Raw genomic sequence first — 24,136 nt, 5'->3', positions numbered from 1 at the left:
CTGGGCTCCTGCAGCTGTGCAGCCACGCACTCTGGTTTCTCTTCATCTCATACGAATCTTTCGCCTTTTACTAAAGATTTCCGTGGAGAGGCGCATGAATGAGTTCCATGCAATTTTTGTGCTTCTCTGCCTTCGGGTGGGGCGCAGCTGGGTTGGTCAAAGAGAGAAAACAAGCACGTTCGCAATCGCTCTTGTAATGGTGATTGTGGCCGTCTGCTCCGCGAGTCCTTGGTCTCCGGCCGTCTGATTGGCGCTCTTTTCTTTGGTGGGCGGCAAGTGTCCGGCCGCAGGGGATCTTGGGACCTTGCCTGCATAGCGGCTTCCCAGAGTGCGTCGTTTCCGGCACAGTGTGGCCGGGTGTTTTCCGAGTTATCGCACGGATTGGGCACGCTCGCAAACCGTGAGCCGCAGGCGATGAGCCCGGAGCTGAACGGGCCCCACTGGCTCGTTTGTAAGGCCAGGTGTATTGCCAACCACGACCGGCAGGGCAGAGGCCTTGAAGGCGGACTGGGCTCCTGCAGCTGTGCAGCCATGCACTCTGGTTTCTCTTCATCTCGTACAACTCTTTCGCCTTTTACTAAAGATTTCCGTGGAGAGGAGCACGAATGAGTTCCCTGCAATTTTTGTGATTTCCTGCTTTCGGGTCGCGGGCAGCTGGGCTGGTCAAAGAGAGAAAACAAGCACGTTCGCAATCGCTCTTGTAATGGTGATTGTGGCCGTCTGCTCCGCGAGTCCTCGATCTCCGGCCGTCTGATTGGCGCTCTTTTCTTTGGGGGGCAGGAAGTGTCCGGCCGCAGGGGATCTTGGGACCTCGCTTTGCATAGCGGCTTCCCAGAGTGCGTCGTTTCCGGCACAGTGTGGCCGGGTGTTTTCCGAGTTATCGCACGGATTGGGCACGCTCGCAAGCCGTGAGCCGCAGGCGATGAGCCCGGAGCTGAACGGGCCCCACTGGCTCGTTTGTAAGATCTGCGGCAGATCGTATAAAGACGTTCAACTTTGTAACTACTGCACGCACAGGAAGCAGAATAAATTCCTCTTTCAAACTGTCAAAGGTTTGCTTTGCGAACGCTGCAGGACATCGCACAATCTGTTTTGAACGGGGACAAACGATTTCTTATGAGGCGCAGTAAATACAGACGTTTAAAAAGCTCCACTCATGCCGACGATGCAGCATGAAGAAGGGCAACCTAACGTTTGACAGACAAAAGCCGGGCGCCGCTACGAGCAATATGAAATCAAACTGACAGCACACGGCGTTTCGCGCTGACTCAAAAGTGATCTCGACAGACGCTGTTCTCTGCATAACGCTGAAAGAGCTAAAGAGTGTTTCTGTTGAGACGTAACAAGCTTGTTTCTTTCTACCATGATGTTACCATGACAAAATCTGTCTTTAAACACCTTGCTCAGTCTCTGACGAGACTGTCAAGCATTGCTTTCGCCGATTGTATTGCAAACCGGCGGAAGCGGGGTATTGGGAAAAGTTTTCAACTAGCAATAATCGCGCATCGGCTAAACCTCACAGGCTACGATACTGCCACTGCGCAAAGCTGACGGTTGCCAGGCAACCGCGTGGATCCTATGGAAATCGTTATCAATCGTCTCATGGCATGTCGTTGCTGTAACGCTTCATATTTGCGGCCGGACACTTCCCGCCCCCCAAAGAAAAGAGCACCAATCAGACAGGCGGAGACCGAGGACTCGCAGAGCAGACGGCCACAGTCGCAGTAATAAGAGTGATTGTGAGCGGTTTTGTTTTCTCTCTTTGACCAGCCCAGCTGCGCCCCACCCGAAGGCAGGAAAGCACAAAAATTGTATGGAACTCATTCATGCTCCTCTTCATGGAAATCTTTAGTAAAAGGCAAAAGATTTGTACGAGATGAAGAGAAACCAGAGTGCGTGGCTGGACAGCTGCAGGAGCCCAGGCTGCCTTCAAGGCCTCTGCCCTGCCGGTCGTGGTTGGCAATGCACCTGGCCTTACAAACGAGCCAGTGGGGCCCGTTCAGCTCCGGGCTCATCGCCTGCGGCTCTCGGCTTACCTGGCAGGGGAGATACCTTGATCAGCCTGTAGTTGGAGTAGTTGGATTGTTTTCTTGTTTTGTGGAAGCAGTGTTTGTTTTGCAGTTTGAGATGGCAACCTTTGGATCCCGCAAGAATGCTGTACGTTTTGAGCTTTTGGATGACCTGTTCATGGATCGTATGCAGTTCAGCAGAAAAGTGTTACAGAAGGAACTTGGCTTTGAACCTCGGCACTTGGATTTCATCTTTGCTCTCCCAGGTCAGAAAGCATTTGAGGTTGTATTTGGTACCTATCCTCTGTTTGAACAATGCGTGGATGTGTTTGAGGCAAAAAGAGGGAAAGTTCCTGCACTTGAGAAGATCAACTTGCAGCCTCTGACACAGAGAGAGAGGAAAACGGTGCATGTTGTTATGTTCTCGGAACTGGCAAAGACGGAGGACATTCACACCTGGCTTAACCAGTACTGCACCGTCCACCATGGAACTGAGGTTAGAGATGTTGACGGTATAAAAACAGGAGCAAGGAAATTCGAGGTTCGCTTACTACCGGACAATGTAAATGGAGGCTTAAGGCACCTGCCCTCTACAATCCGGCTGGGCGCCTGCAATGGCTATGTTTTTTATGTGGGACAACCAAAGGTGTGTCGGCGCTGTGGTGCTGTGGGACACCTGGCATCTTCCTGCACTGTGAAATGCTGCAAGACCTGTGGCAAACAGGGACATTTAGCCTCTGACTGTTCAATGCTGCCAAAGTGCAATTTATGTGGCTCGGAAGGACACGTTTTTAAGAACTGCCCTCACGCCTACGCCAATAAACTCAAAATGAGAAAGGATGAGGCAGTGCTTGTTTCAGCCAAACCGGCCCGAAAAGCCAAAGCAAACAACAAGTCAAACAAAGAACCCTTGTTGGACAAAGAGTCTCAGCCTCCAGCCAGGATCAGTCCTGCTGTGGCTCCGGGGCCGGTGGAAGAGAAATCCACTACGCTCCCACAACCGCAGACTGCACCAGACAAGCACGAGGGTTTGAAAACCCCCGAGAACAGCGAGGACCCCTCCCCCACTCCTGCTCCTCAGAACGAGGGCCAGTGTGGGGCCCCCCGGTGGAGCGGGTCCAGCGACGATACCCAGGATTCAGCGGAGCTGCTTTTCTCAGACTCTGCAAGTGCTACAGATGCCCTCCTCTCCTCCATCCAGTCCATCACGGAGGATCTGCAACAGCTGGTGGGTGAGGGGGAAGAGGAGACTGGTGCATCGGCTGCACCCCTTTCCCCTCAGTGCTCCCAGGAGCTGGACTTGAGGAAAAGGAAAAATGACTCTGTTTTCTCCCCGAGCGAGGAGGAAGGAGAGAATGGCGATGGGGACAGCTGGAACCCCTCCACCCCTCCCTCTACCCCCTTCCTTGAAATGGACTCCGTGAATGCTTTTACTGCTGCCACCCTGATGAAGGCTCATTCAGAGGATGGCTGGCAGGAAATTGGTAAGAAGAAAAAGAAAAAGAAGAAGGTAACAGGTGAGACCGAAGAGAAATGTGTTTTGTAAAGACTGGTTCCACTTTCTTATGTAATATGGCTCTAAACATAATTTCTCTTAACACCAGAGGTATCAATGACGGAGTTAAATGTCAGTGTGTCTTTGATTACCTCCAGCAGAGAGAGGGAGATGTGTTGATGTTGCAGGAGTGTGCTTTAGCCTATCAAGAGAGGTATAAAAGCTTTGAAGATAGGTGGGATAAAGGGCCTTCTGTTTGGTCAGGGGACAATAACAACAGAGCCTCTGGCGTGGCCATTCTTTTCAAAGGATGGGCTTTCAAATTGAAAAGTATTCAGAGGGTCATAGATGGCAGGTTGCTGTGTGTGGATGTGGAATGGGGGACCGTTAACCTGCGGCTAATCAATGTGTATTGTCCTACTGACGTGGGAGGAAGGGTGGAGCTACTCAAGGCACTCTCTCCCCTATTGTTAAGTAGCACAGACGTGATAGTGGGAGGGGATTTTAATTGTATCTTAGAGCACACAGACAGGCAGTCTAGCTCTCCGATAAAATTGGATTCCAGCTCACTGGCCCTGCAAAACTTAGTTCAAGACTTTAAACTCTCAGACACATATAGATGTATATATCCCACAACAGCAGGATATGCATGGTCAGGGAGGAATAGCAGCTCCAGAATTGACTATTGCTTTGTCTCAGAGAGAGTGAAAGTTGTTGGGGTCACTCTTCAGCCTGTCTTCTTCTCAGATCATCAGGCTTTAGGGTGTAGAGTGGAACTCCAGGGCGGGACTGTCTTTGGCCCAGGCCTCTGGAAACTCAACACAAAGCTGCTAGAGAACGAGGGGGTAGTATCCCGCTACAAGGAGAAACTATCACAGTGGCTGTCCTTGCAGTGTCTGTACGGGTCAGTAGGAGAGTGGTGGGAGGAGGTGAAGATGAGGACAAAGACCTTTTTCATGGCTGAGGGAAGGAAGGCTGCTGCCAGACGGAGAGGAGTGCTAGCCAGGAAACAGAGGCAGCTGCAGCGTCTCTACACGATGCTGCACAGTGGCTTCGATGTGCTCGAGGATATCACCCTTTTAAAAAAGGACATCCGGAGCATAGCCGAAGAAAGTAGTCGAGGAGTGCTGTTAAGAGGCAGAGTGCAGTTCTTGGAAGAAAATGAGAAGTGTACTCGCTTCTTTTTCAGGAAAGTGGTAGGCTCCAAGTCTGTCATGGAAAGTGTAGTTGATGAGGAGGGACGAGAGAGAACAGAGCCGAGTGCTATCCTCTCCTGCACCAAGGCCTTCTACTCAAGACTGTACAGCTCTACAGAGGTAAAGGATGAAGAAATTCATTTTTTTACCTCAAAGCTAGAAAACGTTTTGAGTGAAGAAGATAGGGAAGTACTTGAGAGGGATTTGACAGTAGAAGAGCTGAGACAGGCTATGGAGAGCTTACAGAAGGGGAAAACTCCAGGTGCTGACGGGCTCCCTAAATAATTTTATTGCACCTTTTGGGATCTGCTTCAGGATCCGCTACTGGTCCTATTCGAGGAAAGATATAAGACAGAATTGCTGCCTGACTCCTTAAGAGAAGGCACTATCTCTCTCTTGTTTAAGAAAGGAGCAAAAAATGACATAAAGAACTGGAGACCCCTCAGCCTGTTAGGCGTGGACACTAAGATCCTGTCCAAAGCCCTTTTCCTGCACCTACAAAATGTAGTGGCCTCACTGGTAGGGAAAGAACAGACTTGTGGGATAGCAGGACGCCTGATGAGCGACAACCTGGCCTTGTTGAGGGATGTCTGTCTGTACTCTGAGGATCGCTCCCTCCCTCTTTGCATTTTAGGTGTAGACCTAGAAAAGGCCTTTGACCGCCTAAACCGGCAGTACTTAACATCGGGACTTGAGCACATGAAGTTTGGCCCCATCATGAGAAAGTGGATTAACCTGCTGTACACAGGTAGCAACAGCAGAGTCATGGTTAATGGCAATAGATCACGCCCCTTTGAAGTCTGTTCAGGGGTGAGGCAGGGCTGCCCATTATCCCCCTTGTTATGCGTTTTGGCTATGGAGCCCTTAGCCTGTGCCTTGCGCCAGGATCAGGCCATTAATGGGATACCAGTGCCTGGAAGTGGGGGAGGAGAGGTAAAGACATCTCTATACATGGATGACGTCACCCTGCTCCTCTCTGACAATGCCTCAATTAGCAGAGCTCTGCAGTGCTGTGATCGTTTCTCTTTGGCTTCCTCCGCAAAAATTAACAAATCTAAGAGTGAGATTTTTTATCAGAACTGGAGGGAGCCAAAAGAAGGACATGATCTCAGGCTGCAAGAGAAGAGAATTAAGGTCCTGGGGGTGTATTTTGGAGAAGAGATGGGAACAGTAAATTGGCAGAACAAATTGCCAATCTTAAACAAAAAACTGATGCAATGGAAGGACCGAGACCTCACCATGACAGGGAAGGTGCTGGTCATCAAAGCCGAGCTCTTGCCTGTCTTGAATTTTCTGGCTTCTACCTTCCCAATCCCACACCGTGTTGCGGCGGTGATGAGGAGATTGATGTTTCAATTTCTATGGGGTGGGAAGCAGGAAAGACTCAGAAGGGAAATAATGTACAGGCCGCTACCCTCAGGGGGGAAGTCTGTCCCAGATATTGCTACGAAGCTGCTGTGCATTTTCCTGGCCTCTGTGCTGAGAGGCTTTGCAACAGCACTTGCAGCGCGTACCTGGACTTATTTTTCCAGGCTCTGGGTAGGTAGGGAGGTGTTCAGAGTGTGGGGTGTCAGACCCAAGCTGGACGTCCCACTCTCTGACACATGCCCTGCAATTTATGGGACAGTTAAAAGTTTTCTAAGATCTCACCCAATTGGCCATATTCCCCTCCGAGATGTCAGCGTCCAAAAACTGGAAGATTTCGTTGCACCCCAGAACAATAGGCAGACCCATGTGGGCATTTTAACATCAGCCCAAACAAGGAAGGTGTGGAAACACACATCCTCTAAGTTTCTGTGCAACATTCACAGAGATTTAGCCTGGAGTGTCGTCCACCAGTGCTTACCGGTACGAACTTTCTTGTACCGTAGGGGCCTCACCCCCAGCCCTCGCTGCGTTAGGGTGGGCTGCGGCGAGGAGGAGACTGTATCCCATCTCCTGTGGTCCTGCTTTTTTGCTAAGGCCTTCTGGGCACAGTTTGAAGATTGGTTGCTGGCTCTCTCGCCCCAATTTACCCTGACCGCTGCTTTCGTCATATACGGCATCTCTCCTGTCAAACTTCCTCCTGACGTGTTTGACAGGATCTGGGCCGTGGTGAACAGTGGGAAAGTTGCCCTGTGGAGAGTGAGGAACATGGGGCTGTTCAAAGGCATCGAGATCCCAGTCAAGGCAGCAGGTAGCCTGGCCCTGTTCATCACCCGAGAGAACTATTACCTCAGAGATCTGTGGAGAGAAGGGAGGGAGGAAGCAGAAAATCTGTGGGAAATAGAGAGCATAGGTCAATATCTCAAGAAACTGTGAAAAACATTATCAAGTTTAAGTAAAGAATGTGATTTGCACCAGAAAAAAAGAAAATTGTTGCTATGTAACTGTTACCATGTCAAAATGTAATGAGATGTGATCATATATACTGTTTTAAGTATGTATATGAATGTAAAGCTTTCTGATTTGTGATGTCCTGTATTTTTTTGTGAAAAGAAAATAAAGTTCTTAAAAATCGAAATCGGTTCACCCAGGGCGAGGCTCGGCCATTGCACTCCGGCTGTGCTGACCCCTGCGAATTCCCCAAATGTGGGAATCTCGACTGCATAATTTCTGGTAGTGGGGGACTGCGTTCGCGCTCTCCCCTGATGTGCTTGGTCCAAAATCAGATACGGGAGGGTTAGGACACCACGAGCTGCGTGGCTGCGGAAGGATCCCGGTTCGAAAGGAGTCGACGCCGCTGCTGGTTCTCGCTGGCTTTTAGTTAGGGGTCCGGAGAAGCATCTCAAGCTAGTTCCACTACTCCTTCCGGACGTTCATTCCCTTTTCAAAGTCAGTCGTTTTGCTATAGTCTGCGTTCTTTAGGCTGATTATCGAGGTTAGCCTTTATTTGGTCATGGGGGGCCTCGGTACTGTATGCTGAGTCTAAAGACAGTTTCACCCGTTTTCTGATTGCTCGGTTCTGTACCAGTGCAGACATGTCAAACAGTGAATGGCTGTACCTCTATTGTATCCGTGCTCAATGAATGAAATCGGTAACAAATGAATATATGTCTAGTTATACGAAAAACGAGTGGTTTATCGACTCATCTTCATTTGCAGATTTAGAGGCAGCTTCGATATTCGTTTTACAGACGGGTTTTTTTTTTGGAATATGGGTCACACACATGCCACAGCAACAAAACATCTCTAGAGATGAGGCTATAGATCACCTTTCCATCCTGCAGGTTTTCCTCCCAAAGCCTACGGCACCAACGGCGACCCCTGCTGGCCGGGAGAGCAAAAGCTTACAGCACCTGGTATTCCCAGGCAGTCTCCCATCCAAGTACTAACCAGGCCCGACACTGCTTAGCTTCCGAGATCAGACGAGATCGGGCGTGTTCAGGGTGGTGTGGCCGTAAGCGAAAGCCCCGGCGCCTGACTCGCTACTTGAAGCTGTGTGTGGCGGGGGTTCCGTGCCCCCCGAGCGGGACTGAAGGATCGTTCGTGTGCAACTCTTTGGAAAGGAGCTGCTTTCCAAATCGCATTGCATGCCTGGATGTTGGCGAATGCGCTCCCTTGTGTTGGCTCGTCCCGCACTGGAGGAGGACAAACAATCTGCACGGAGGAGCACCAGGCAAGTCTTCACCAGACAAAAACCTCCAGTGCACAGCACTCTGGAAACATTTCGGGGCTTTCGCGTGTTTATTTCAGCACGTAAAGCGCACCGGTCCAACACGTCGGCCGGGCGCGCGGCGCCTCCGCCCTCTTGTGGCCTTGCGGCGTCAGAGCAAGAGGCTCCTTCTCGCTGCCCTTCCGCTGTGTTGCAGGGCCCCGAGAGGGAACCCGGAGCGCGCACTTTGTGGGGGGCGGGGGACCGCGTTCGCGCTCTGCCCCCGGTCTCTTGCGCGAGTACTAAATCTCACGGACAGGGGGGCCTCGTCATTGATTGTTACAGGTGAGACGGGGATTAGGAGGAGACCCCGACTGATGGGTAAAGGGGAGCACTAACACCAGAGGGACACCCCCGGCGTCTCTTTTTGAGAGACGCCCTGGGGTTTCCTAATGGCCAAGGAGGGTCGGGACCTCGGTTTGACGCCTCCCCCGAAGGACGGCGCCTGTTTGTGCAGCAGTGTCGCCATCAGGAGGCTGGGGCGTAAGAGAGCCACACAGCCCGCAGGGTGAGCGCTCCCTACTGGTCCCAGTCACACCTCTTGCAGGAGCAGCAGCAACCGGAGCTTTTCCGGGGTGGAATCTCCCATCCGGGTGCCGGCCAGGCTCACACCTGCTGGGCTGCCCCGGGGGTGAGCCCAGTCGAGAGTCGCAGGGCCAGATCTAGTCACCGGGGAGAAACGATACAAGTGAAGGATTGCTCGGCTCTCGGCACTTGAAAAGACCGACAAATGTCTCGTTCCCGCCGGAGCTGAATGTACCCGCATGTGTGGTGTCGTCTTCTTCCCCCGCCCCGCTGTGTTTGCTGTATTGTCTCTGAAGCCGGCCCCCCCGAGACGAGACGGGCTGTTCCTGTGCCCCAATTAACACTTTACAGGTGCCATTCCCCGGCATTGTGGCCATTGTCGGTGCTCACACGCGATAAGATAAGGCGGAGGAGAGCGGGGCATGCCCAGCGGCAGACATTCAAGGAGGGGGCAGTGCGAGGTGAGGTGAGGTGCGACACGCCGGAGCCCCGACGCAGCTAATGCGGAGCACTTGTTGGACTGGCATCGAAAGGACGTGTGTGCACGGAGCGAGCCTTCCCTGCGGCGGAGCGCGGGAACTTTCTCCCCCCCTCCCGCTGCAGGAGTTGTGTGCACTGCAGCGGTGCCGAGAGAAAAGCACAGAAGGCAGCAGGCTCTGGAGAACAGGTAAGAGACGGAGCCTTGTGGGCAGGCGAGCAGGCCCGTTTTTTGGAAATTGCTGAAAAGGTTTGTTCGGTGTGTGGCAGGCGCACGTCGCGAGCTTGCGTGGCGATCTGCCGGTCTGGAGTTATGCAAATGAGGCCGAATTGCATCCCGGGACATGCTGCGAATGCGCAACGGCGACTGCAGATGTGTAGGAAACGGCGCGCTCGTTTTCTCGTTTTGCCCACACTTTTGAGTGTTAGTGTGGCGTGTGAGTGTGTGAAAGAGTGGGCCCAGCAGGAGGCGGTGGCGTGCGGGGCGAGGAGGTGGCCTAGGCTGCGCGATTTGTGCTGTGGGTGCGGGCCGCTTGCAGGGGCCTGTTTAACTCATACTTACCTGGCAGGGGAGATACCTTGATCAAGAAGGAGGTTCACCCAGGGCGAGGCTCGGCCATTGCACTCCGGCTGTGTTGACCCCTGCGAATTCCCCAAATGTGGGAATCTCAACTGCATAATTTCTAGAAGTGGGGGACTGCGTTCGCGTTCTCCCCTGATGTGCTTGGTCCAAAATCAGATACGGGAGGGTTAGGACACCACGAGCTGCGTGGCTGCGGAAGGATCCCGGTTCGACAGGAGTGGACGCCGCTGCTGGTTCTCGCTGGCTTTTAGTTAGGGGTCCGGAGAAGCATCTCAAGCTAGTTCCACTACTCCTTCCGGACGTTCATTCCCTTTTCAAAGTCAGTCGTTTTGCTGTAGTCTGCGTTCTTTAGGCTGATTATCGAGGTTAGCCTTTATTTGGTCATGGGGGGCCTCGGTACTGTATGCTGAGTCTAAAGACAGTTTCACCCGTTTTCTGATTGCTCGGTTCTGTACCAGTGCAGACATGTCAAACAGTGAATGGCTGTACCTCTATTGTATCCGTGCTCAATGAATGAAATCGGTAACAAATGAATATATGTCTAGTTATACGAAAAACGAGTGGTTTATCGACTCATCTTCATTTGCAGATTTAGAGGCAGCTTCGATATTCGTTTTACAGACGGGTTTTTTTTTTGGAATATGGGTCACACACATGCCACAGCAACAAAACGTCTCTAGAGATGAGGCTATAGATCACCTTTCCATCCTGCAGGTTTTCCTCCCAAAGCCTACGGCACCAACGGCGACCCCTGCTGGCCGGGAGAGCAAAAGCTTACAGCACCTGGTATTCCCAGGCAGTCTCCCATCCAAGTACTAACCAGGCCCGACGCTGCTTAGCTTCCAAGATCAGACGAGATCGGGCGTGTTCAGGGTGGTGTGGCCGTAAGAGAAAGCCCCGGCGACTGACTCGCTACTTGAAGCTGTGTGTGGCGGGGGTTCCGTGCCCCCCGAGCGGGACTGAAGGATCGTTCGTGTGCAACTCTTTGGAAAGGAGCTGCTTTCCAAATCGCATTGCGTGCCTGGATGTTGGCGAATGCGCTCCCTTGTGTTGGCTCGTCCCGCACTGGAGGAGGACAAACAATCTGCACGGAGGAGCACCAGGCAAGTCTTCACCAGACAAAAACCTCCAGTGCACAGCACTCTGGAAACATTTCGGGGCTTTCGCGTGTTTATTTCAGCACGTAAAGCGCACCGGTCCAACACGTCGGCCGCGTGCGCGGCGCCTCCGCCCTCTTGTGGCCTTGCGGCGTCAGAGCAAGAGGCTCCTTCTCGCTGCCCTTCCGCTGTGTTGCAGGACCCGGAGCGCGCACTTTGTGGGGGGCGGGGGACCGCGTTCGCGCTCTGCCCCCGGTCTCTTGCGCGAGTACTAAATCTCACGGACAGGGGGGCCTCGTCATTGATTGTTACAGGTGAGACGGGGATTAGGTGGAGACCCCGACTGATGTGTAAAGGGGAGCACTAACACCAGAGGGACACCCCCGGCGTCTCTTTTTGAGAGACGCCCTGGGGTTTCCTAATGGCCAAGGAGGGTCGGGACCTCGGTTTGACCTCTGTTTGTGCAGCAGAGTGTCGCCATCAGGAGGCTGGGGCGTAAGAGAGCCACACAGCCCGCAGGGTGAGCGCTCCCTACTGGTCCCAGTCACACCTCTTGCAGGAGCAGCAGCAACCGGAGCTTTTCCGGGGTGGAATCTCCTATCCGGGTGCCGGCCAGGCTCACACCTGCTGGGCTGCCCCGGGGGTGAGCCCAGTCGAGAGTCGCAGGGCCAGATCTAGTCACCGGGGAGAAACGATACAAGTGAAGGATTGCTCGGCTCTCGGCACTTGAAAAGACCGACAAATGTCTCGTTCCCGCCGGAGCTGAATGTACCCGCATGTGTGGTGTCGTCTTCTTCCCCCGCCCCGCTGTGTTTGCTGTATTGTCTCTGAAGCCGGCCCCCCCGAGACGAGACGGGCTGTTCCTGTGCCCCAATTAACACTTTACAGGTGCCATTCCCCGGCATTGTGGCCATTGTCGGTGCTCACACGCGATAAGATAAGGCGGAGGAGAGCGGGGCATGCCCAGCGGCAGACATTCAAGGAGGGGGTAGGGCGAGGTGAGGTGAGGTGCGACACGCCGGAGCCCCGACGCAGCTAATGCGGAGCACTTGTTGGACTGGCATCGAAAGGACGTGTGTGCACGGAGCGAGCCTTCCCTGCGGCGGAGCGTGGGAACTTTCTCCCCCCCTCCCGCTGCAGGAGTTGTGTGCACTGCAGCGGTGCCGAGAGAAAAGCACAGAAGGCAGCAGGCTCTGGAGAGCAGGTAAGAGACGGAGCCTTGTGGGCAGGCGAGCAGGCCCGTTTTTTGGAAATTGCTGAAAAGGTTTGTTCGGTGTGTGGCAGGCGCACGTCGCGAGCTTGCGTGGCGATCTGCCGGTCTGGAGTTATGCAAATGAGGCCGAATTGCATCCCGGGACATGCTCCGAATGCGCAACGGCGACTGCAGATGTGTAGGAAACGGCGCGCTCGTTTTCTCGTTTTGCCCACACTTTTGAGTGTTAGTGTGGCGTGTGAGTGTGTGAAAGAGTGGGCCCAGCAGGAGGCGGTGGCGTGCGGGGCGAGGAGGTGGCCTAGGCTGCGCGATTTGTGCTGTGGGTGCGGGCCGCTTGCAGGGGCCTGTTTAACTCATACTTACCTGGCAGGGGAGATACCTTGATCAAGAAGGAGGTTCACCCAGGGCGAGGCTCGGCCATTGCACTCCGGCTGTGCTGACCCCTGCGAATTCCCCAAATGTGGGAATCTCGACTGCATAATTTCTGGTAGTGGGGGACTGTGTTCGCGCTCTCCCCTGATGTGCTTGGTCCAAAATCAGATACGGGAGGGTTAGGACACCACGAGCTGCGTGGCTGCGGAAGGATCCCGGTTCGACAGGAGTGGACGCCGCTGCTGGTTCTCGCTGGCTTTTAGTTAGGGGTCCGGAGAAGCATCTCAAGCTAGTTCCACTACTCCTTCCGGACGTTCATTCCCTTTTCAAAGTCAGTCGTTTTGCTGTAGTCTGCGTTCTTTAGGCTGATTATCGAGGTTAGCCTTTATTTGGTCATGGGGGGCCTCGGTACTGTATGCTGAGTCTAAAGACAGTTTCACCCGTTTTCTGATTGCTCGGTTCTGTACCAGTGCAGACATGTCAAACAGTGAATGGCTGTACCTCTATTGTATCCGTGCTCAATGAATGAAATCGGTAACAAATGAATATATGTCTAGTTATACGAAAAACGAGTGGTTTATCGACTCATCTTCATTTTCAGATTTAGAGGCAGCTTCGATATTCGTTTTACAGACGGGTTTTTTTTTTTGAATATGGGTCACACACATGCCACAGCAACAAAACATCTCTAGAGATGAGGCTATAGATCACCTTTCCATCCTGCAGGTTTTCCTCCCAAAGCCTACGGCACCAACGGCGACCCCTGCTGGCCGGGAGAGCAAAAGCTTACAGCACCTGGTATTCCCAGGCAGTCTCCCATCCAAGTACTAACCAGGCCCGACGCTGCTTAGCTTCCGAGATCAGACGAGATCGGGCGTGTTCAGGGTGGTGTGGCCGTAAGCGAAAGTCCCGGCGCCTGACTCGCTACTTGAAGCTGTGTGTGGCGGGGGTTCCGTGCCCCCCGAGCGGGACTGAAGGATCGTTCGTGTGCAACTCTTTGGAAAGGAGCTGCTTTCCAAATCGCATTGCGTGCCTGGATGTTGGCGAATGCGCTCCCTTGTGTTGGCTCGTCCCGCACTGGAGGAGGACAAACAATCTGCACGGAGGAGCACCAGGCAAGTCTTCACCAGACAAAAACCTCCAGTGCACAGCACTCTGGAAACATTTCGGGGCTTTCGCGTGTTTATTTCAGCACGTAAAGCGCACCGGTCCAACACGTCGGCCGGGCGCGCGGCGCCTCCGCCCTCTTGTGGCCTTGCGGCGTCAGAGCAAGAGGCTCCTTCTCGCTGCCCTTCCGCTGTGTTGCAGGACCCGGAGCGCGCACTTTGTGGGGGGCGGGGGACCGCGTTCGCGCTCTGCCCCCGGTCTCTTGCGCGAGTACTAAATCTCACGGACAGGGGGGCCTCGTCATTGATTGTTACAGGTGAGACGGGGATTAGGAGGAGACCCCGAGTGATGGGTAAAGGGGAGCACTAACACCAGAGGGACACCCCCGGCGTCTCTTTTTGAGAGACGCCCTGGGGTTTCCTAATGGCCAAGGAGGGTCGGGACCTCGGTTTGACCTCTGTTTGTGCAGCAGAGTGTCGCCATCAGGAGGCTGGGGCGTAAGAGAGCCACACAGCCCGCAGGGTGAGCGCTCCCTTCTGGTCCCAGTCACACCTCTTGCAGGAGCAGCAGCAACCGGAGCTTTTCCGGGGTGGAATCTCCTATCCGGGTGCCGGGCAGGCTCACACCTGCTGGGCTGCCCCGGGGGTGAGCCCAGTCGAGAGTCGCAGGGCCAGATCTAGTCACCGGGGAGAAACGATACAAGTGAAGGATTGCTCGGCTCTCGGCACTTGAAAAGACCGACAAATGTCTCGTTCCCGCCGGAGCTGAATGTACCCGCATGTGTGGTGTCGTCTTCTTCCCCCGCCCCGCTGTGTTTGCTGTATTGTCTCTGAAGCCGGCCCCCCCGAGACGAGACGGGCTGTTCCTGTGCCCCAATTAACACTTTACAGGTGCCATTCCCCGGCATTGTGGCCATTGTCGGTGCTCACACGCGATAAGATAAGGCGGAGGAGAGCGGGGCATGCCCAGCGCAGACATTCAAGGAGGGGGTAGGGCGAGGTGAGGTGAGGTGCGACACGCCGGAGCCCCGACGCAGCTAATGCGGAGCACTTGTTGGACTGGCATCGAAAGGACGTGTGCGCACGGAGCGAGCCTTCCCTGCGGCGGAGCGTGGGAACTTTCTCCCCCCCTCCCGCTGCAGGAGTTGTGTGCACTGCAGCGGTGCCGAGAGAAAAGCACAGAAGGCAGCAGGCTCTGGAGAGCAGGTAAGAGACGGAGCCTTGTGGGCAGGCGAGCAGGCCCGTTTTTTGGAAATTGCTGAAAAGGTTTGTTCGGTGTGTGGCAGGCGCACGTCGCGAGCTTGCGTGGCGATCTGCCGGTCTGGAGTTATGCAAATGAGGCCGAATTGCATCCCGGGACATGCTGCGAATGCGCAACGGCGACTGCAGATGTGTAGGAAACGGCGCGCTCGTTTTCTCGTTTTGCCCACACTTTTGAGTGTTAGTGTGGCGTGTGAGTGTGTGAAAGAGTGGGCCCAGCAGGAGGCGGTGGCGTGCGGGGCGAGGAGGTGGCCTAGGCTGCGCGATTTGTGCTGTGGGTGCGGGCCGCTTGCAGGGGCCTGTTTAACTCATACTTACCTGGCAGGGGAGATACCTTGATCAAGAAGGAGGTTCACCCAGGGCGAGGCTCGGCCATTGCACTCCGGCTGTGCTGACCCCTGCGAATTCCCCAAATGTGGGAATCTCGACTGCATAATTTCTGGTAGTGGGGGACTGCGTTCGCGCTCTCCCCTGATGTGCTTGGTCCAAAATCAGATACGGGAGGGTTAGGACACCACGAGCTGCGTGGCTGCGGAAGGATCCCGGTTCGAAAGGAGTCGACGCCGCTGCTGGTTCTCGCTGGCTTTTAGTTAGGGGTCCGGAGAAGCATCTCAAGCTAGTTCCACTACTCCTTCCGGACGTTCATTCCCTTTTCAAAGTCAGTCGTTTTGCTATAGTCTGCGTTCTTTAGGCTGATTATCGAGGTTAGCCTTTATTTGGTCATGGGGGGCCTCGGTACTGTATGCTGAGTCTAAAGACAGTTTCACCCGTTTTCTGATTGCTCGGTTCTGTACCAGTGCAGACATGTCAAACAGTGAATGGCTGTACCTCTATTGTATCCGTGCTCAATGAATGAAATCGGTAACAAATGAATATATGTCTAGTTATACGAAAAACGAGTGGTTTATCGACTCATCTTCATTTGCAGATTTAGAGGCAGCTTCGATATTCGTTTTACAGACGGGTTTTTTTTTTGGAATATGGGTCACACACATGCCACAGCAACAAAACATCTCTAGAGATGAGGCTATAGATCACCTTTCCATCCTGCAGGTTTTCCTCCCAAAGCCTACGGCACCAACGGCGACCCCTGCTGGCCGGGAGAGCAAAAGCTTACAGCACCTGGTATTCCCAGGCAGTCTCCCATCCAAGTACTAACCAGGCCCGACACTGCTTAGCTTCCGAGATCAGACGAGATCGGGCGTGTTCAGGGTGGTGTGGCCGTAAGCGAAAGCCCCGGCGCCTGACTCGCTACTTGAAGCTGTGTGTGGCGGGGGTTCCGTGCCCCCCGAGCGGGACTGAAGGATCGTTCGTGTGCAACTCTTTGGAAAGGAGCTGCTTTCCAAATCGCATTGCATGCCTGGATGTTGGCGAATGCGCTCCCTTGTGTTGGCTCGTCCCGCACTGGAGGAGGACAAACAATCTGCACGGAGGAGCACCAGGCAAGTCTTCACCAGACAAAAACCTCCAGTGCACAGCACTCTGGAAACATTTCGGGGCTTTCGCGTGTTTATTTCAGCACGTAAAGCGCACCGGTCCAACACGTCGGCCGGGCGCGCGGCGCCTCCGCCCTCTTGTGGCCTTGCGGCGTCAGAGCAAGAGGCTCCTTCTCGCTGCCCTTCCGCTGTGTTGCAGGGCCCCGAGAGGGAACCCGGAGCGCGCACTTTGTGGGGGGCGGGGGACCGCGTTCGCGCTCTGCCCCCGGTCTCTTGCGCGAGTACTAAATCTCACGGACAGGGGGGCCTCGTCATTGATTGTTACAGGTGAGACGGGGATTAGGAGGAGACCCCGACTGATGGGTAAAGGGGAGCACTAACACCAGAGGGACACCCCCGGCGTCTCTTTTTGAGAGACGCCCTGGGGTTTCCTAATGGCCAAGGAGGGTCGGGACCTCGGTTTGACGCCTCCCCCGAAGGACGGCGCCTGTTTGTGCAGCAGTGTCGCCATCAGGAGGCTGGGGCGTAAGAGAGCCACACAGCCCGCAGGGTGAGCGCTCCCTACTGGTCCCAGTCACACCTCTTGCAGGAGCAGCAGCAACCGGAGCTTTTCCGGGGTGGAATCTCCCATCCGGGTGCCGGCCAGGCTCACACCTGCTGGGCTGCCCCGGGGGTGAGCCCAGTCGAGAGTCGCAGGGCCAGATCTAGTCACCGGGGAGAAACGATACAAGTGAAGGATTGCTCGGCTCTCGGCACTTGAAAAGACCGACAAATGTCTCGTTCCCGCCGGAGCTGAATGTACCCGCATGTGTGGTGTCGTCTTCTTCCCCCGCCCCGCTGTGTTTGCTGTATTGTCTCTGAAGCCGGCCCCCCCGAGACGAGACGGGCTGTTCCTGTGCCCCAATTAACACTTTACAGGTGCCATTCCCCGGCATTGTGGCCATTGTCGGTGCTCACACGCGATAAGATAAGGCGGAGGAGAGCGGGGCATGCCCAGCGGCAGACATTCAAGGAGGGGGCAGTGCGAGGTGAGGTGAGGTGCGACACGCCGGAGCCCCGACGCAGCTAATGCGGAGCACTTGTTGGACTGGCATCGAAAGGACGTGTGTGCACGGAGCGAGCCTTCCCTGCGGCGGAGCGCGGGAACTTTCTCCCCCCCTCCCGCTGCAGGAGTTGTGTGCACTGCAGCGGTGCCGAGAGAAAAGCACAGAAGGCAGCAGGCTCTGGAGAACAGGTAAGAGACGGAGCCTTGTGGGCAGGCGAGCAGGCCCGTTTTTTGGAAATTGCTGAAAAGGTTTGTTCGGTGTGTGGCAGGCGCACGTCGCGAGCTTGCGTGGCGATCTGCCGGTCTGGAGTTATGCAAATGAGGCCGAATTGCATCCCGGGACATGCTGCGAATGCGCAACGGCGACTGCAGATGTGTAGGAAACGGCGCGCTCGTTTTCTCGTTTTGCCCACACTTTTGAGTGTTAGTGTGGCGTGTGAGTGTGTGAAAGAGTGGGCCCAGCAGGAGGCGGTGGCGTGCGGGGCGAGGAGGTGGCCTAGGCTGCGCGATTTGTGCTGTGGGTGCGGGCCGCTTGCAGGGGCCTGTTTAACTCATACTTACCTGGCAGGGGAGATACCTTGATCAAGAAGGAGGTTCACCCAGGGCGAGGCTCGGCCATTGCACTCCGGCTGTGTTGACCCCTGCGAATTCCCCAAATGTGGGAATCTCAACTGCATAATTTCTAGAAGTGGGGGACTGCGTTCGCGTTCTCCCCTGATGTGCTTGGTCCAAAATCAGATACGGGAGGGTTAGGACACCACGAGCTGCGTGGCTGCGGAAGGATCCCGGTTCGACAGGAGTGGACGCCGCTGCTGGTTCTCGCTGGCTTTTAGTTAGGGGTCCGGAGAAGCATCTCAAGCTAGTTCCACTACTCCTTCCGGACGTTCATTCCCTTTTCAAAGTCAGTCGTTTTGCTGTAGTCTGCGTTCTTTAGGCTGATTATCGAGGTTAGCCTTTATTTGGTCATGGGGGGCCTCGGTACTGTATGCTGAGTCTAAAGACAGTTTCACCCGTTTTCTGATTGCTCGGTTCTGTACCAGTGCAGACATGTCAAACAGTGAATGGCTGTACCTCTATTGTATCCGTGCTCAATGAATGAAATCGGTAACAAATGAATATATGTCTAGTTATACGAAAAACGAGTGGTTTATCGACTCATCTTCATTTGCAGATTTAGAGGCAGCTTCGATATTCGTTTTACAGACGGGTTTTTTTTTTGGAATATGGGTCACACACATGCCACAGCAACAAAACGTCTCTAGAGATGAGGCTATAGATCACCTTTCCATCCTGCAGGTTTTCCTCCCAAAGCCTACGGCACCAACGGCGACCCCTGCTGGCCGGGAGAGCAAAAGCTTACAGCACCTGGTATTCCCAGGCAGTCTCCCATCCAAGTACTAACCAGGCCCGACGCTGCTTAGCTTCCAAGATCAGACGAGATCGGGCGTGTTCAGGGTGGTGTGGCCGTAAGAGAAAGCCCCGGCGACTGACTCGCTACTTGAAGCTGTGTGTGGCGGGGGTTCCGTGCCCCCCGAGCGGGACTGAAGGATCGTTCGTGTGCAACTCTTTGGAAAGGAGCTGCTTTCCAAATCGCATTGCGTGCCTGGATGTTGGCGAATGCGCTCCCTTGTGTTGGCTCGTCCCGCACTGGAGGAGGACAAACAATCTGCACGGAGGAGCACCAGGCAAGTCTTCACCAGACAAAAACCTCCAGTGCACAGCACTCTGGAAACATTTCGGGGCTTTCGCGTGTTTATTTCAGCACGTAAAGCGCACCGGTCCAACACGTCGGCCGCGTGCGCGGCGCCTCCGCCCTCTTGTGGCCTTGCGGCGTCAGAGCAAGAGGCTCCTTCTCGCTGCCCTTCCGCTGTGTTGCAGGACCCGGAGCGCGCACTTTGTGGGGGGCGGGGGACCGCGTTCGCGCTCTGCCCCCGGTCTCTTGCGCGAGTACTAAATCTCACGGACAGGGGGGCCTCGTCATTGATTGTTACAGGTGAGACGGGGATTAGGTGGAGACCCCGACTGATGTGTAAAGGGGAGCACTAACACCAGAGGGACACCCCCGGCGTCTCTTTTTGAGAGACGCCCTGGGGTTTCCTAATGGCCAAGGAGGGTCGGGACCTCGGTTTGACCTCTGTTTGTGCAGCAGAGTGTCGCCATCAGGAGGCTGGGGCGTAAGAGAGCCACACAGCCCGCAGGGTGAGCGCTCCCTACTGGTCCCAGTCACACCTCTTGCAGGAGCAGCAGCAACCGGAGCTTTTCCGGGGTGGAATCTCCTATCCGGGTGCCGGCCAGGCTCACACCTGCTGGGCTGCCCCGGGGGTGAGCCCAGTCGAGAGTCGCAGGGCCAGATCTAGTCACCGGGGAGAAACGATACAAGTGAAGGATTGCTCGGCTCTCGGCACTTGAAAAGACCGACAAATGTCTCGTTCCCGCCGGAGCTGAATGTACCCGCATGTGTGGTGTCGTCTTCTTCCCCCGCCCCGCTGTGTTTGCTGTATTGTCTCTGAAGCCGGCCCCCCCGAGACGAGACGGGCTGTTCCTGTGCCCCAATTAACACTTTACAGGTGCCATTCCCCGGCATTGTGGCCATTGTCGGTGCTCACACGCGATAAGATAAGGCGGAGGAGAGCGGGGCATGCCCAGCGGCAGACATTCAAGGAGGGGGTAGGGCGAGGTGAGGTGAGGTGCGACACGCCGGAGCCCCGACGCAGCTAATGCGGAGCACTTGTTGGACTGGCATCGAAAGGACGTGTGTGCACGGAGCGAGCCTTCCCTGCGGCGGAGCGTGGGAACTTTCTCCCCCCCTCCCGCTGCAGGAGTTGTGTGCACTGCAGCGGTGCCGAGAGAAAAGCACAGAAGGCAGCAGGCTCTGGAGAGCAGGTAAGAGACGGAGCCTTGTGGGCAGGCGAGCAGGCCCGTTTTTTGGAAATTGCTGAAAAGGTTTGTTCGGTGTGTGGCAGGCGCACGTCGCGAGCTTGCGTGGCGATCTGCCGGTCTGGAGTTATGCAAATGAGGCCGAATTGCATCCCGGGACATGCTCCGAATGCGCAACGGCGACTGCAGATGTGTAGGAAACGGCGCGCTCGTTTTCTCGTTTTGCCCACACTTTTGAGTGTTAGTGTGGCGTGTGAGTGTGTGAAAGAGTGGGCCCAGCAGGAGGCGGTGGCGTGCGGGGCGAGGAGGTGGCCTAGGCTGCGCGATTTGTGCTGTGGGTGCGGGCCGCTTGCAGGGGCCTGTTTAACTCATACTTACCTGGCAGGGGAGATACCTTGATCAAGAAGGAGGTTCACCCAGGGCGAGGCTCGGCCATTGCACTCCGGCTGTGCTGACCCCTGCGAATTCCCCAAATGTGGGAATCTCGACTGCATAATTTCTGGTAGTGGGGGACTGTGTTCGCGCTCTCCCCTGATGTGCTTGGTCCAAAATCAGATACGGGAGGGTTAGGACACCACGAGCTGCGTGGCTGCGGAAGGATCCCGGTTCGACAGGAGTGGACGCCGCTGCTGGTTCTCGCTGGCTTTTAGTTAGGGGTCCGGAGAAGCATCTCAAGCTAGTTCCACTACTCCTTCCGGACGTTCATTCCCTTTTCAAAGTCAGTCGTTTTGCTGTAGTCTGCGTTCTTTAGGCTGATTATCGAGGTTAGCCTTTATTTGGTCATGGGGGGCCTCGGTACTGTATGCTGAGTCTAAAGACAGTTTCACCCGTTTTCTGATTGCTCGGTTCTGTACCAGTGCAGACATGTCAAACAGTGAATGGCTGTACCTCTATTGTATCCGTGCTCAATGAATGAAATCGGTAACAAATGAATATATGTCTAGTTATACGAAAAACGAGTGGTTTATCGACTCATCTTCATTTTCAGATTTAGAGGCAGCTTCGATATTCGTTTTACAGACGGGTTTTTTTTTTTGAATATGGGTCACACACATGCCACAGCAACAAAACATCTCTAGAGATGAGGCTATAGATCACCTTTCCATCCTGCAGGTTTTCCTCCCAAAGCCTACGGCACCAACGGCGACCCCTGCTGGCCGGGAGAGCAAAAGCTTACAGCACCTGGTATTCCCAGGCAGTCTCCCATCCAAGTACTAACCAGGCCCGACGCTGCTTAGCTTCCGAGATCAGACGAGATCGGGCGTGTTCAGGGTGGTGTGGCCGTAAGCGAAAGTCCCGGCGCCTGACTCGCTACTTGAAGCTGTGTGTGGCGGGGGTTCCGTGCCCCCCGAGCGGGACTGAAGGATCGTTCGTGTGCAACTCTTTGGAAAGGAGCTGCTTTCCAAATCGCATTGCGTGCCTGGATGTTGGCGAATGCGCTCCCTTGTGTTGGCTCGTCCCGCACTGGAGGAGGACAAACAATCTGCACGGAGGAGCACCAGGCAAGTCTTCACCAGACAAAAACCTCCAGTGCACAGCACTCTGGAAACATTTCGGGGCTTTCGCGTGTTTATTTCAGCACGTAAAGCGCACCGGTCCAACACGTCGGCCGGGCGCGCGGCGCCTCCGCCCTCTTGTGGCCTTGCGGCGTCAGAGCAAGAGGCTCCTTCTCGCTGCCCTTCCGCTGTGTTGCAGGACCCGGAGCGCGCACTTTGTGGGGGGCGGGGGACCGCGTTCGCGCTCTGCCCCCGGTCTCTTGCGCGAGTACTAAATCTCACGGACAGGGGGGCCTCGTCATTGATTGTTACAGGTGAGACGGGGATTAGGAGGAGACCCCGAGTGATGGGTAAAGGGGAGCACTAACACCAGAGGGACACCCCCGGCGTCTCTTTTTGAGAGACGCCCTGGGGTTTCCTAATGGCCAAGGAGGGTCGGGACCTCGGTTTGACCTCTGTTTGTGCAGCAGAGTGTCGCCATCAGGAGGCTGGGGCGTAAGAGAGCCACACAGCCCGCAGGGTGAGCGCTCCCTTCTGGTCCCAGTCACACCTCTTGCAGGAGCAGCAGCAACCGGAGCTTTTCCGGGGTGGAATCTCCTATCCGGGTGCCGGGCAGGCTCACACCTGCTGGGCTGCCCCGGGGGTGAGCCCAGTCGAGAGTCGCAGGGCCAGATCTAGTCACCGGGGAGAAACGATACAAGTGAAGGATTGCTCGGCTCTCGGCACTTGAAAAGACCGACAAATGTCTCGTTCCCGCCGGAGCTGAATGTACCCGCATGTGTGGTGTCGTCTTCTTCCCCCGCCCCGCTGTGTTTGCTGTATTGTCTCTGAAGCCGGCCCCCCCGAGACGAGACGGGCTGTTCCTGTGCCCCAATTAACACTTTACAGGTGCCATTCCCCGGCATTGTGGCCATTGTCGGTGCTCACACGCGATAAGATAAGGCGGAGGAGAGCGGGGCATGCCCAGCGCAGACATTCAAGGAGGGGGTAGGGCGAGGTGAGGTGAGGTGCGACACGCCGGAGCCCCGACGCAGCTAATGCGGAGCACTTGTTGGACTGGCATCGAAAGGACGTGTGCGCACGGAGCGAGCCTTCCCTGCGGCGGAGCGTGGGAACTTTCTCCCCCCCTCCCGCTGCAGGAGTTGTGTGCACTGCAGCGGTGCCGAGAGAAAAGCACAGAAGGCAGCAGGCTCTGGAGAGCAGGTAAGAGACGGAGCCTTGTGGGCAGGCGAGCAGGCCCGTTTTTTGGAAATTGCTGAAAAGGTTTGTTCGGTGTGTGGCAGGCGCACGTCGCGAGCTTGCGTGGCGATCTGCCGGTCTGGAGTTATGCAAATGAGGCCGAATTGCATCCCGGGACATGCTGCGAATGCGCAACGGCGACTGCAGATGTGTAGGAAACGGCGCGCTCGTTTTCTCGTTTTGCCCACACTTTTGAGTGTTAGTGTGGCGTGTGAGTGTGTGAAAGAGTGGGCCCAGCAGGAGGCGGTGGCGTGCGGGGCGAGGAGGTGGCCTAGGCTGCGCGATTTGTGCTGTGGGTGCGGGCCGCTTGCAGGGGCCTGTTTAACTCATACTTACCTGGCAGGGGAGATACCTTGATCAAGAAGGAGGTTCACCCAGGGCGAGGCTCGGCCATTGCACTCCGGCTGTGCTGACCCCTGCGAATTCCCCAAATGTGGGAATCTTGACTGCATAATTTCTGGTAGTGGGGGACTGCGTTCGCGCTGTCCCTTGATGTGCTTGGTCCAAAATCAGATACGGGAGGGTTAGGACACCACGAGCTGCGTGGCTGCGGAAGGATCCCGGTTCGACAGGAGTGGACGCCGCTGCTGGTTCTCGCTGGCTTTTAGTTAGGGGTCCGGAGAAGCATCTCAAGCTAGTTCCACTACTCCTTCCGGACGTTCATTCCCTTTTCAAAGTCAGTCGTTTTGCTGTAGTCTGCGTTCTTTAGGCTGATTATCGAGGTTAGCCTTTATTTGGTCATGGGGGGCCTCGGTACTGTATGCTGAGTCTAAAGACAGTTTCACCCGTTTTCTGATTGCTCGGTTCTGTACCAGTGCAGACATGTCAAACAGTGAATGGCTGTACCTCTACTGTATCCATGCTCAATGAATGAAATCGGTAACAAATGAATATATGTCTAGTTATACGAAAAACGAGTGGTTTATCGACTCATCTTCATTTGCAGATTTAGAGGCAGCTTCGATATTCGTTTTACAGACGGGTTTTTTTTTTTGAATATGGGTCACACACATGCCACAGCAACAAAACATCTCTAGAGATGAGGCTATAGATCACCTTTCCATCCTGCAGGTTTT

General features: G+C 55.0%; 15 non-coding genes and 2 pseudogenes across 15 annotated transcripts; 9 read left to right on the top strand and 8 right to left on the bottom strand.

Annotated features, from left to right (window-relative positions):
* The first annotated feature begins 26 nt into the window (after positions 1-26).
* LOC148631491 (U5 spliceosomal RNA) lies at positions 27-143 on the top strand. The gene has a single exon (XR_015934754.1). It is a non-coding gene; the product is annotated as a U5 spliceosomal RNA (small nuclear RNA).
* Positions 144-533: 390 nt separating this feature from the next.
* Positions 534-648, top strand: LOC148631490 (U5 spliceosomal RNA). Its single transcript, XR_015934753.1, has one exon. It is a non-coding gene; the product is annotated as a U5 spliceosomal RNA (small nuclear RNA).
* A 759-nt stretch (positions 649-1,407) lies between these two features.
* On the bottom strand, positions 1,408-1,549 carry LOC148631489 (U4 spliceosomal RNA). Its single transcript, XR_015934719.1, has one exon. It is a non-coding gene; the product is annotated as a U4 spliceosomal RNA (small nuclear RNA).
* Positions 1,550-1,782: 233 nt separating this feature from the next.
* Positions 1,783-1,896, bottom strand: LOC148631488 (U5 spliceosomal RNA). Its single transcript, XR_015934746.1, has one exon. It is a non-coding gene; the product is annotated as a U5 spliceosomal RNA (small nuclear RNA).
* Positions 1,897-7,160: 5,264 nt separating this feature from the next.
* On the top strand, positions 7,161-7,330 carry LOC148631487 (U1 spliceosomal RNA). Its single transcript, XR_015934726.1, has one exon. It is a non-coding gene; the product is annotated as a U1 spliceosomal RNA (small nuclear RNA).
* Positions 7,331-7,966: 636 nt separating this feature from the next.
* On the bottom strand, positions 7,967-8,085 carry LOC148631486 (5S ribosomal RNA). Its single transcript, XR_015934729.1, has one exon. It is a non-coding gene; the product is annotated as a 5S ribosomal RNA (ribosomal RNA).
* A 1,805-nt stretch (positions 8,086-9,890) lies between these two features.
* On the top strand, positions 9,891-10,054 carry LOC148631485 (U1 spliceosomal RNA). Its single transcript, XR_015934725.1, has one exon. It is a non-coding gene; the product is annotated as a U1 spliceosomal RNA (small nuclear RNA).
* A 636-nt stretch (positions 10,055-10,690) lies between these two features.
* Positions 10,691-10,809, bottom strand: LOC148631484 (5S ribosomal RNA; annotated as a pseudogene).
* Positions 10,810-12,584: 1,775 nt separating this feature from the next.
* On the top strand, positions 12,585-12,748 carry LOC148631483 (U1 spliceosomal RNA). Its single transcript, XR_015934763.1, has one exon. It is a non-coding gene; the product is annotated as a U1 spliceosomal RNA (small nuclear RNA).
* A 636-nt stretch (positions 12,749-13,384) lies between these two features.
* Positions 13,385-13,503, bottom strand: LOC148631482 (5S ribosomal RNA). Its single transcript, XR_015934731.1, has one exon. It is a non-coding gene; the product is annotated as a 5S ribosomal RNA (ribosomal RNA).
* A 1,774-nt stretch (positions 13,504-15,277) lies between these two features.
* LOC148631481 (U1 spliceosomal RNA) lies at positions 15,278-15,441 on the top strand. Its single transcript, XR_015934732.1, has one exon. It is a non-coding gene; the product is annotated as a U1 spliceosomal RNA (small nuclear RNA).
* A 636-nt stretch (positions 15,442-16,077) lies between these two features.
* Positions 16,078-16,196, bottom strand: LOC148631480 (5S ribosomal RNA). The gene has a single exon (XR_015934728.1). It is a non-coding gene; the product is annotated as a 5S ribosomal RNA (ribosomal RNA).
* A 1,805-nt stretch (positions 16,197-18,001) lies between these two features.
* On the top strand, positions 18,002-18,165 carry LOC148631479 (U1 spliceosomal RNA). The gene has a single exon (XR_015934724.1). It is a non-coding gene; the product is annotated as a U1 spliceosomal RNA (small nuclear RNA).
* Positions 18,166-18,801: 636 nt separating this feature from the next.
* On the bottom strand, positions 18,802-18,920 carry LOC148631478 (5S ribosomal RNA; annotated as a pseudogene).
* Positions 18,921-20,695: 1,775 nt separating this feature from the next.
* Positions 20,696-20,859, top strand: LOC148631477 (U1 spliceosomal RNA). The gene has a single exon (XR_015934751.1). It is a non-coding gene; the product is annotated as a U1 spliceosomal RNA (small nuclear RNA).
* Positions 20,860-21,495: 636 nt separating this feature from the next.
* On the bottom strand, positions 21,496-21,614 carry LOC148631476 (5S ribosomal RNA). Its single transcript, XR_015934730.1, has one exon. It is a non-coding gene; the product is annotated as a 5S ribosomal RNA (ribosomal RNA).
* Positions 21,615-23,388: 1,774 nt separating this feature from the next.
* LOC148631475 (U1 spliceosomal RNA) lies at positions 23,389-23,552 on the top strand. The gene has a single exon (XR_015934723.1). It is a non-coding gene; the product is annotated as a U1 spliceosomal RNA (small nuclear RNA).
* Positions 23,553-24,136: the final 584 nt, after the last annotated feature.

This window comes from Lepisosteus platostomus, unplaced genomic scaffold, assembly GCF_059453375.1.
Source record: "Lepisosteus platostomus isolate fLepPlt1 unplaced genomic scaffold, fLepPlt1.hap1 Scaffold_77_H1, whole genome shotgun sequence".
Lineage (NCBI taxonomy): Eukaryota > Metazoa > Chordata > Actinopteri > Semionotiformes > Lepisosteidae > Lepisosteus > Lepisosteus platostomus.
The sequence above is the reverse complement of the archived record's forward strand: the minus strand, read 5'-3'. Positions and strand labels throughout refer to the sequence as shown.